We start from the raw sequence: 13,179 nt of genomic DNA, 5'->3' as shown, positions 1-13,179 counted from the left end.
TGTTTAAACCTTGTATTTGTAATAAAAGCTATGGTTTGTATTGTAAAAACGAATGCAGTTTTTGAAAAACATCGCATATAGAGGTCAATACCTTGCGATGAAATCATATGTTATTGTATTCATCCTTATGGTTAAGGTCGGGTTATGACACTACTGCTACATCATCATTTCTCCAGTCTCTGATCATCTGGTACTTGTTATTTATGTTAAGGATGTAACACATGAAAGTGATAACTGAAGTTACTACTGCAACTGCTCAAGGTATTCTGTTTGTAATCCTAACTCAACTGCTACTGTTACCATGTTCTTTGTCTTCCGTTTCTATTCCCATATCACACAACCATAACCGAATTAATCTTGCAAGCACCGCGAACCATTATAATTACTGGGTCTACCTGTTTACTTGGTTCATACAACTAAACATCAAAATCACTGTTGCTGCTACGTTTGCTTCCTTTATGAATTAAAACCCAAGATCAAATCAACCACCAACACAAACCATAGGTTAACCGTTGCTGTATTACTTTCTGTTTCGAAATCAATTACGACCATCACCTTCTATAACCATGAACTCCATAGAATTAGTATTACCTTCGTGTTCCTACTATTTGTTCTTCTTCTGTTTTCTAGTACTAGCAAATCGAAAACATCACCAAACACCTATTTCAGCTGCCGTTTTATTTCCCTTCATGCTGCTTCCAAAATTGTCATACCCCGTCCTAATCCATCTGGACGAAGTCACCAACATCTGGTCCCATTGCGATGATCGACTCCAAATAATGTCTTTAAAATGAGCAAATGCACAGTAGAAGATTTCTTTCATACCTGAGAATAAACATGCTTTAAAGTATCAACCAAAAGGTTGGTGAGTTCATAAGTTTATCATAAAACAATAAAATTCATCATTTTGATAGACCACAAGATTTAAATATTGCATGGTACAAATGGGCCCGAATCCTATACCCACCTGTAATGTACATGCGATATCTTTTAAATACAGTACACCTTTCTCGTGTACGAAATCATCTTTCATAAATCTTAGTAACCGTACACATATCTCATGCACAAAAATAACGTACACATAACCTGTGTATAAAATCATTTTCTCGATACATAACATTCACTTTACTTTCATTACTTGGCTTGGTAACCGACCTTAACATATAATGCGCATCAATAATATCCCCAAAAACAGAACATCTCGTCTGTATAATATATAAAATTCGAAGTACTAAACTCCACGCCCACTAGCTCTTCCGTCTAGTGAACATTCTGGGTGGGGGTGTTAAACCCGGTAGCTACCTTTAGGATTCGCGTGAATTAGGGCCATACCCGATTCTAATTCTTAGGTTACCAAGCAATAATAATCAAAGGGAAAAATATTCACATCAATTGGTGGCAATTATCATGTCCACATAATTCAATAATAATCCACAGAACTTCTGTCTGCATAATAATTCATTCCAGGAATGTTTTGTTTGTGTCTATCTCATCAAACATTTATAAAAGTATTTCATGTATTCGCAGTTCAAAAATATATTTCAAAAGCATTTAATAAAGCAGTTGTAAAAACAACGCATGTATTCTCAGTCCCAAAAATATAAAGAGAAAAAGGGAGCAAATGAACTCACTATACTGTATTTTGTAGTAAAAATACATATGGCGTCAATGAACAAGTATAGGGTTGGCCTCGGATTCACGAACCTATATCATTTGTATTTATATTAAAATCTATAATCGAAATTGTGACGACCCAGAAATTTCCGACCAAATTTAAAATTAATCTTTATTCCGACACGATAAGCAAAGTCTGTAATGTTGATGTTTCAAAAACTTTGAACTGTGTTCATGTAATCAATTACCCGTTAACTATTCCCGACGATTCACGAACCTTAAATTGTAAATAGAAATAATTGTACATGAAAATAACTTTATATATATATATATATATATATATATATATATATATATATATATATATATATATATATATATATATATATATATATATATAACAAATTTAACTATTATGTGATTAAGTTATTATGAAAGATAACTTAAAATAATTTAAAACATGTTACATAAATGAATTATTGAGAGCATATTGAAGGTAAATGATATTTTTTTTTATAACTGGTCGACGTTACCAAAATATTTAATGTGTACCTTGAGTTATTTATATATATAATTAATATAGTTATCTATTTAATAATTAAAACATAATTGTATAGTAGTTAAAATATTTAAATGTATATAAATCCGATGTTTTATATAATTGTTGAATGTATGTTATAAGATATTAAAATATATAAATATTAAAAGGTAACAATAGTATATTAGACTTAATTACAAGTTGTAAATATAGATGTACTAATAATAGTATTATTACTTTCATTATTACTACAAACATTAATATCAATATTAGTATTACTGATACCAATACTAGCATTATTGTTATAGTTAAAATTTAAAAGGGTTATGATTATCAAAATAAAAATGCCAAATATAAAAGAATGACAAAAACTATAATTTTGATTATTTTCTTTAGGATTATTATTATCATTAGTACTTTTAGTCTTATTATTATTATGATTGAGTTTATTTTGATAATATTATTATTGTTATTATTGTATGTTTATTGTTATTAAGAAAATATCAATATTATTATTTATATAATTATTATTTATCAAAATTTAAAACAATATATATAGAAATAGATATCACGTGTAATGTTTGTTGTATGACATAATATGTATATATTTTTTTAACTTCTTCTCCTTGTTTAATATCTGCCTTCTGTTTACCTGTGAAACTTGGTCGACTAAATCCTCACAAAAAAACAACATTCAATCAATTGTTGCTGTAACATAAATCATTTACTTGTACGTTATACAAATCCTGCAGTTCGAGAAATCAAAAAGGAAACCACAGCAAACTTATTTTTTTTTCTTTCTTCCGTAAACCCATTTTAACCCATAAACCATTTTCGAATCAAACACCAAAATTTAATAATGCAGAGTGGTTAAGGATCATCTAGTGAAGCTCTCTGAAAATTTTCAAGGTTTAATTTATCAATTCAATCGTTAATTTAATAGTCAAAGTTTTTGGATTCAAAAGTCAAACAGTGTGTTCATGGTGAAATTCAAATTCGTTTTGATGATTTGAGTTCAATTGACGATTGGTATAGTTTCTAGGAATGATTTGGAAAATAATTCGTGAAGAAATCGTGATCTAAAAATGCTTAAAAATCAAAGTTTATTTTTTTCTTCTTAAATATTAGCGACAGCAGTAGCAGTGCGGCATTTTTTTATTCGATTATTCATAAATAATTGTTTATGGGATTGGATAATAAATCCTAAAAAATCGATTTTAGTAAACGTTGTTAAGATTAAAAATGAGTTTTGGGTCGTTTGAGAATTTAGGAAGAAGGAGAATAGGGAACAAAATAGAAACAAGTTATATTTATTTTTCTGGGTTATAAAATAGAAAACAAAGAGATGGAAGAGTGGTTGTATGGGTGTTTGGGTATTGGAAAGGTCTCGGGTTCAAACCCTTTCAGGGTCACAATGATTCTTTTTGGGCCGATTTTTTAGGTATTTTTCTTGTGTTATTATTATTATTATTATTATTATTATTATTATTATTATTATTATTATTATTATTATTATTATTGTTATTATTATTATTATTATTATTATTTTTATTATTATTATTATTATTATTATTATTATTATTATTATTATTATTATTATTATTATTATTATTATTATTATTATTATTATTATTATTATTAGTATTATTTTTATTATTATTATTATTGTTATTGTTATTGCTATTATTGTTATTGTTATTAATTATCAATGTTATTAAAATTATCATAACTACTAAGGTAGTAATTATCATTTATTATTATTATTATTATTATTATTATTATTATTATTATTATTATTATTATTATTATTATTATTATTATTATTATTATTATTATTATTATTATTATTATTATTATTATTATTATTATGATTTTAGTTACAGTTAGGGTTATTATTATTATTGTTAAGTTTACTTATTATTATCACTATCATAATGCAAATTAATATTATTATCATTAATATTAGTATTATTATTATTAAAGCTATTATCATTAGTAGTAAAATTATAGTTATTATTATCAGTATTATTATTATTATTATTAGCATAAGTATCATTATTAACAATACCGTTCTTATTAGTATTACAATTATTATTATTATTATCATTACTAATACAAGTATTAATTATCATGTATTATTATTATTATTAAGATTATAGTTAAAATTATTATTAATATAAAGTATTAATTATTATTACCAAAATTATCAATAATATAAATATTGTTCGATTACAAGAATATGTTTTAATACAAAAATGAATGATATAGGTTCGTGAATCCAAGGTCAACCCTACACTTGTTCAGTGTCGTCATATGTATTTTTACTACAAAATACAATAGGTGAGTTTCATTTGCTCCCTTTTTAAATGCTTTTGCAATATATATTTTTGGGACTGAGAATACATGCGCTGCTTTTATAAATGTTTTACGAAATAGACACAAGTAATCAAAACTACATTATATGATTGAATGATCGAAGCCGAATATGCCCCTTTTGCTTGGTAGCCTAAGAATTAGTAAACCAGTCTACTAATTGAAGCGAATCCTAAAGATAGATCTATTGGGCCTAACGAATCCCTGTGTTCATAACCCTCTAAGTTCTGACTTGAGCTTATTGACCTCAGTTCTGGGACGGTACTTCTCGTTCATCAAGTGCTTGAATGCCGACCACGGTAGTGCGTAAGCAGCATTGTGTCCTACCTGTTCAAGATAGGTGTTCCACCATGTTAACGCAGTAACTGTGAAGGTATGCGTAGCGTACTTAACTTTGTCCTCTTCAGTACACTTACTTATAGCAAACACCGATTCGACTTTCTCGGTCCACCGTTTCAATCCAATTGGTCCTTCGGTTCCATCAAATTCCAAAGGTTTGCAGGCAGTGAATTCTTTGTAGGAGCATCCTACACGATTTTTTGCGCCGTTAGCTGCATTGCTAGATTCAGAGTTATTGTTGGTATGAAGAGCAGCCTGTACTGCGGCTATGTTTGCAGCAAGAAAGGTACGAATATATTCATGGTCTGTCGAGTAGTCGGTACCATTTCCTTCAAAATAGCCAATTGAATCGAGTTAATCATACAGAATATTAAGAGTACTCAATAGTATTTCGTAGCATAATATGAACTCATTTATAAAAGCTTTTTCTTCATATTAGCGTTTTATAAGTTTAAATTCGGGTACTACCTACCCTTTAAGTTCATACTTAGTAGCTAATATACAATTCAACTACTACAATTCCATATGAAAAACTGATTATAATAATATATCACATACAAATATTCTTCAAACTTACAACTTCGCTATATTACATATAACATGAAATATAGTACACTATGATACATGACAGTTTTGAAGATAAAACTAGTTAATACGCAAGTTGTTCAGCAAAGGAAATAAAGACACGTAATTCATAAGTCCAGAAACAAGTCATGCATTCTGGTTTTACTAAGACGACTTCCCATCCTTGGTCTTGTGGAAAATAACCGTTATGACCATTAGCTAGGCAGCATGTTGTAATGTCGTCAAAAGGACGAGGGTTTCGTAATGTCCAACAGCCCCGTAATAATCTAAAAACCTTGTTTCTCACCCCAACTACTGAATCCGTCACTTGTGGAAAAGTTTTATTTAAAAGCTGCAATCCGATGTTCTTTTTCTCACTTTGGTAAGAAGCGAACATCACTAACCCGTAAGCATAACATGCTTCTTTATGTTGCGTGTTAGAAGCTCTTTCTAATTCACGAAATCCTATGTTGGGATATGTTGAGTCAAAATAGGTTCTTAACCCGTAGCGTAAAATTGCATTTGGGTTCCCCGCATTTAATGCTTTAAAGAAAACACGGCGTAACTTACGGTCTTCCCAATGTGATATACCCCACCTATCAAAGGAAAGCCGTTTATAAATTAAGGCATTTCTGGAAAGTCTGTCAAATGTTTGACAAGTTAATTTCGCCATAACTAAATATGCTGATGAATTCTGACCGACTCTAGACAAGATTTCCTCAATCATATCCTCTGGTAAGTCTTCTAAAATATTCGGTTGTCTACCCTTAACGTCCATTTTGTTTTTATACTGTAAAATAGACAAGGATTAGATTCGTAAAAGATAATTAACAAACAATACAAGCAATTTTTACATAGAACATAAAAGTACAAGCACACTACAATACATATAATACACAACATGATTACAACCCTCTAATCTGAATCACTGGTTTTTTCTTCTTCTGACTTGGTTCGTTTTCCTAATTTTCTAGGAATATATGGTGTTCCTCTAATACGAGTCGTCGTTTTCCACATTGGTTTAGAAAAACCTGGTGGTTTAGAGGTTCCCGTGTCATTGTAACATTTTAGGAAATACGGATGTTGTCGATACATATAAAGTTCATCGGGGTTGGAATCGGGTTTCTCTATTTTTATACCTTTTCCCTTATTATTTTCTTTCGCTTTATTAAATTTGGTCGAGGTAATTTCTATAATATCATCGGAATCCTCATCGGGATCCAATTCATCGGAATATTGGTAATCTTCCCAATATTTTGCTTCTTTGGCGGAAACACCATTGACCATTATTAACTTTGGTCCGTTGGTTGAGGATTTTCTTTTATTTAATCGATTTACTATATGTATCAATATTTCTTCCTCCGGAACCTCTTCTTCTGGTTCCTCCTCTTCCGATTCCTCCTCTTCTGGATCATCTTCTTTCGGTTCCTCCTCTTCCCGTTCTTCTTCTTCCGGTTCCTCTTCGGGAATTTGTGAATCTTTCCAAAATATATTCGACTCTTCATTATTATTAGGTGAATCAATAGGATTTGTACTAGAGGTAGACATCTATCACACAATATCAAACACGTTAAGAGATTAATATATCACATAATATTTACATGTTAATAATATATAATTTCCAACAAAAAAAATGTTAAGCAATCATTTTTGAAGAGAACACGGTCGAAGTCCAGATTCACTAATGCATCCTAACAAACTCGGTAAGACACACTAATGCAATTTTCTGGTTCTCTAAGACCAACGCTCGGATACCAACTAAAATGTCCCGTTCATATTGATTATAAACGTTCCATATTAATTGATTTCGTTGCGAGGTTTTGACCTCTATATGAGACATTTTTCAAAGACTGCATTCATTTTTAAAACAACCATAACCTTTATTTTATCAATAAAGGTTTTAAAAACATTACGTAGATTATCAAATAATGATAATCTAAAATATACTGTTTACACACGACCGTTACATAATGGTTTACAATAGAAATATATTACATCGACATAGGTTTCTTGAATGCAGTTTTTACACAATATCATACAAACATGGACTCCAAATCTTATCTTTATTTTAGTATGCAACAGCGGAAGCTCTTAGTATTCACTTGAGAATAAACATGCTTTAAACGTCAACAAAAATGTTGGTGAGTTATAGGTTTAACCTATATATATCAAATCGTAACAATAGACCACAAGATTTCATATTTCAATACACATCCCATACATAGAGATAAAAATCATTCATATGGTGAACACCTGGTAACCGACATTAACAAGATGCATATATAAGAATATCCCCATCATTCCAGGACACCCTTCGGATATGATATAAATTTTGAAGTACAAAAGCATCTGGTACTTTGGATAGGGTTTGTTAGTCCCAATAGATCTATCTTTAGGATTCGCGTCAATTAGGGTGTCTGTTCCCTAATTCTTAGATTACCAGACTTAATGAAAAGGGGCATATTCGATTTCGATAATTCAACTATAGAATGTAGTTTCACGTACTTGTGTCTATTTTGTAAATCATTTATAAAACCTGCATGTATTCTCATCCCAAAAATATTAGATTTTAAAAGTGAGACTATAACTCACTTTCACAGATTTTTACTTCGTCGGGAAGTAAGACTTGGCCACTGGTCGATTCATGAACCTATAACAAATATGTACATATATATCAAAGTATGATCAAAATATAATTACAACCATTTTTATTATGTTTTAAAGATTTGAGTGTATTAAGTCAGCTGTCCTCGTTAGTAACCTACAACTAGTTGTCCATAGTCAGATGTATAGAAATAAATCGATATATATTATCTTGAATCAATTCAACCCAGTGTATACACGTCTCAGGCTAGATCACAACTCAAACTATATATATTTTTGGAATCAACCTCAACCCTGTATAGCTAACTCCAACATTACTGCATATAGAGTGTCTATGGTTGTTTCAAATAATATAAATAGATGGGTCGATATGATATGTCAAAACATTTGCATACGTGTCTATGGTATCCCAAGATTACATAATATATTAGAATACATGTATAATACAATATAAGTTAGCTAGGATATGATTTGTATAGATTTGTTAAACATTTCCCGTAGCTAAAAAGATCAAAAATATCCAATCTTGTTTTACCCATAACTTCTTCATTTTAAATCCGATTTGAGTGAATCAAATTGCTATGATTTCATATTAAACTCTATTTTATGAATCTAAACAGAAAAAGTATAGGTTTATAGTCGGAAATATAAGTTACAAGTCATTTTTGTAAAGGTAGTCATTTCAGTATAAAGAACGACGTCTAGATGAGCATTTTAGAAAACATACTTCCACTTTGAGTTTAACCTTGATTTTTGGATAAAGTTTCTTGTTCATATGAAAAATCATTTTCTCAGAAGAACAACTTTTAAATCAAAGTTTATCATAGTTTTTAATTATCTAAACCAAAACCGCCCTCGGTTTCACTACAACGGCGTATATCCGATTTTATGGTGTTCATCGTGTTTCCAGGTTTTAAATCATTAAGTTAGCATATCATATAGATATATAACATGTGTTTAGTTGATTTTAAAAGTCAAGTTAGAAGGATTAACTTTTGTTTGCGAACAAGTTTAGAATTAACTAAACTATGTTCTAGTGATTTCAAGTTTAAACCTTCGAATAAGATAGCTTTATATGTATGAATCGAATGATGTTATGAACATCATTACTACCTCAAGTTTTCTGGATAAAGCTACTGGAAATGAGAAAAATGGATCTAGCTTCAAAGGATCCTTGGATGGCTTGAAAGTTCTTGAAGCAGAATCATGACACGAAAACAGTTCAAGTAAGATTTTCACTCGAAATAAGATTGTTATAGTTGTAGAAATTGAATCAAAGTTTGAATATGAATATTATATTGAATTAGAAAGATAACCTACTATAAATAACATAGGTTCCTTGATCTTAGATGATTACTTGGAATGGATTAGAAAACTTGGAAGTAGACTTGCAAACTTGGAAGTATTCTTGATTTTTATGAAACTATACTTATGGAATTTATGAAGAACACTTAGAACTTGAAGATAGAACTTGAGAGAGATCACTTAGATGAAGAAAATTGAAGAATGAAAGTGTTTGTAGGTGTTTTTGGTCGTTGGTATATGGATTAGATATAAAGGATGTGTAATTTTGTTTTCATCTAAATAAGTCATGAATGATTACTCATATTTTTGTAATTTTATGAGATATTTCATGCTAGTTGCTAAATGATGGTTCCCACATGTGTTAGGTGACTCACATGGGCTGCTAAAAGCTGATCATTGGAGTGTATATACCAATAGTACATACATCTAAAAGTTGTGTATTGTACGAGTACGAATACGGGTGCATACGAGTAGAATTGTTGATGAAACTGAACGAGGATGTAATTGTAAGCATTTTTGTTAAGTAGAAGTATTTTGATAAGTGTCTTGAAGTCTTTCAAAAGTATATGAATACATATTAAAACACTACATGTATATACATTTTAACTGAGTCGTTAAGTCATCGTTAGTCGTTACATGTAAATGTTGTTTTGAAATCTTTAGGTTAACGATCTTGTTAAATGTTGTTAACCCATTGTTTATTATATCAAATGAGATGTTAAATTGTTATATTATCATGATATTATGATATATAATATATCTTAGTATGATATATATACAGTTAAATGTCGTTACAACGATAATCGTTACATATATGTCTCGTTTCGAAATCATTAAGTTAGTAGTCTTATTTTTACATATGTAATTCATTGTTAATACACTTAATGATATATTTACTTATCATTTAACATAATTAACCAAGTGTATCAATATCTTAATATGATTCATATGTACCTAGTAAGACGTTGTTATAACGATAATCGTTATATATATCGTTTTCGAGTTTCTTAATTTAATAGTCTCATTTTTATGTATATAACTCATTGTTAAAATACCTAATGAGATACATAATTATACTAAAATCATGTTAACTATATATATAACCATATATATGTCATCGTATAGTTTTTACAAGTTTTAACATTCGTGAATCACCGGTCCACTTGGGTGGTCATTTGTCTATATGAAACCTATTCCAATTAATCAAGTCTTAACAAGTTTGATTGCTTAACATGTTGGAAACACTTAATCATGTAAATAACAATTTTATTTAATATATATAAACATAGAAAAGTTCAGGTCACTACAGTATTCGCTAGAAATTTCATTAGAAACAGAATCATCTGGATTCTTTATGTACAAGTTTAGTTCTTGTGATTTGTTCAGAGAGATTTAAACCAAGGAGCAACGAGGTTGCTGGTACGTCTGCTGGTAATATGGTGGAAAAAAAGTTCTCCGATAATAATAAAAGAGCAAGCACATATATCAAGGTTATAATAAGGTTCATTCGAAATGAACAATCGAAGTTGATCTGCTGGAGCTGTGACAAAATTGGCTAATTTAAAAAAGAATTACAATGTTATTTATGGTAATAACAATGCCGAAGGAGCTAGCACAGATACGTGTTAAAAGTTTACTCAGGTTCCGAGTGTTTTCAGGTGCATAACTATATGCATTAATCTTTTCATTCGTAGATGAAGTGCGGTTGGTTCATCCTCTTTATTGAGGTGTTTTCAAGAATTATGAAAGGTTTGAACGCAGATTGTAATCGTCAAGATACAAATGAGCTTTAAGATGAAATCAAGTGGCAAACTTGAAGAATTGTTTAGTTTCATATGTTATAATCAATATTATAATTCATTTTAATTGTCCAATGTTATTAGTCCACAGTCGATAGTCCACAGTTAACAGTCCAATAATTCATATATAGTTTAATATATAATATTCGAATTAATTAATGCGTATCGTGACCCGTGTACATGTCTCAGACTAGATCGCAACTCAAAGTATATATATTATTGTAGAATCAACCTCAACCCTGTATAGCTAACTCGATCATTACTGCATATAGAGTGTCTATGGTTATTCCAAATAATATATATAGATGCGTCGATATGATATGCCAAAACCATGTATACATGTCCTGATATTTAAAGTGCATAAAATAAATAACAGGAATTAAATAACGATAAATAAAATTGCGAGAATATAAATTGCGATAAATAAATTGCGATAAATAAATTGCGATAAATAAAATTTAATCAGTTAGCTAGGAACAGTTAGCTAGGAACAGTTAGCTAGGAACAGTTAGCGTGGATTCTTAACAAATTTTTTTCTCATAGTTAATTTATTTGTTTCTAACAAATTTTATTTTGTCCAATGTTTTCTTCATTATGCCACTTGTTGGATTCTGATAGGTCAAAATTCAAATATGAAATTGAATAAAAATGATTATTTTATGGTGAACGGATTCGTATATCTTGTGGATGTAAGTAGGATAGTAAATGACTGTTGAATCAGATTCGAAGAATGTACGATGTAACTTATTAATGTGAAATCTAAATATTCCTTGGGTATTACCTACCCGTTAAAATATTTTCATCATTAACAGTTTTGTACGAAAGAATCTTTAATTACAATCTTTATGAAAACATATATACATATATATTTCCTTCAGATGTAATCATGGATTTAATGAGTCAATATGATATTAAAATCATTTGATTTACCATTAGAACAAGAATATATAATCTCTAAAACATTAGAGATTACTTAATCGTCATGTCGAACGAAAATAAAATAGATAGAACGATACGTAGTACGATGATTATACTCGAGGTACAGAATGAGATATTGAGACATGGATTGTTGATGGTACTGGTGCTGTTATTGATGGTACTATTGGTGCTGGTGTTGTTGCTGAAGCTGGTAAATTTTGTACCATATTCTCCAAATTGATTACTCGAGCGCGAAGTTCGTTGACTTCTTCTATTATTCTGGGATGATTGTCGTCGGAATGAGTGGGTGAATAAGGTTTAGAATTTTAGATAGAATATAATCGTGGCGAGATACTCTAAAAATGAGTGTGGAAATGGTGTTTCGAATAGGTTCGTCGGTAAATGCTTCAGGTTCTTCGCCAAGAGGGGAATGTGGTGGATGGAAAGGATCGCTTTCTTCGCGTCTCCATCGGTTAAGTCGTCTACAAACCCATCAGATGAATTGGGGATGGCTGTTTGATTGATTCATTCTGGTTACACCGCTTTCGGAACCTAGGTGAATATCCATGTCGGAATAGGTGTCGGAATAACTATAGGAATAGCTATCGAAATCTGAGGGACTCGAACTGGTTGAGGGATTCATCTCGTACGATCAGATGAAGGATTTTCGATAAGAAATAGATTATAGGATGTAGAATAGTACCCTGCAATACATAATTTACATATGCATATATAATACTAAAATCCCATAAGTTATGGAGGAATCTACTGAAACTGTCAGGAAAAGTCTACAGTAACAGATATGCTAAGATATGAATTTTTGTCTATATACTATTCATGCAATCAATGCATTAATATGTGTCTAGACTAAGAATTATAAGCAAGTGATTCCTTAAGAATGATAAACAGGTAATTTTCGACACAAAATGATAAGCAAAACTTTTGACATGCAGACACGGTCGAAGTCCAGACTCACTAATGCATCCTAACAACTATCAGCTAGACACAATAATGCAGACCTGGTTCACTAAGACCACCTCTCTGATACCACATGTCATACCCCGTCCTAATCCATCTGCACGAAATCACCAACATCTGGTCCCATTGCGATGATCGACTCCAAAT

This window comes from Rutidosis leptorrhynchoides, chromosome 6 (genome assembly GCF_046630445.1).
Source record: "Rutidosis leptorrhynchoides isolate AG116_Rl617_1_P2 chromosome 6, CSIRO_AGI_Rlap_v1, whole genome shotgun sequence".
Taxonomy (NCBI): domain Eukaryota; kingdom Viridiplantae; phylum Streptophyta; class Magnoliopsida; order Asterales; family Asteraceae; genus Rutidosis; species Rutidosis leptorrhynchoides.
The sequence above is the reverse complement of the archived record's forward strand: the minus strand, read 5'-3'. Positions refer to the sequence as shown.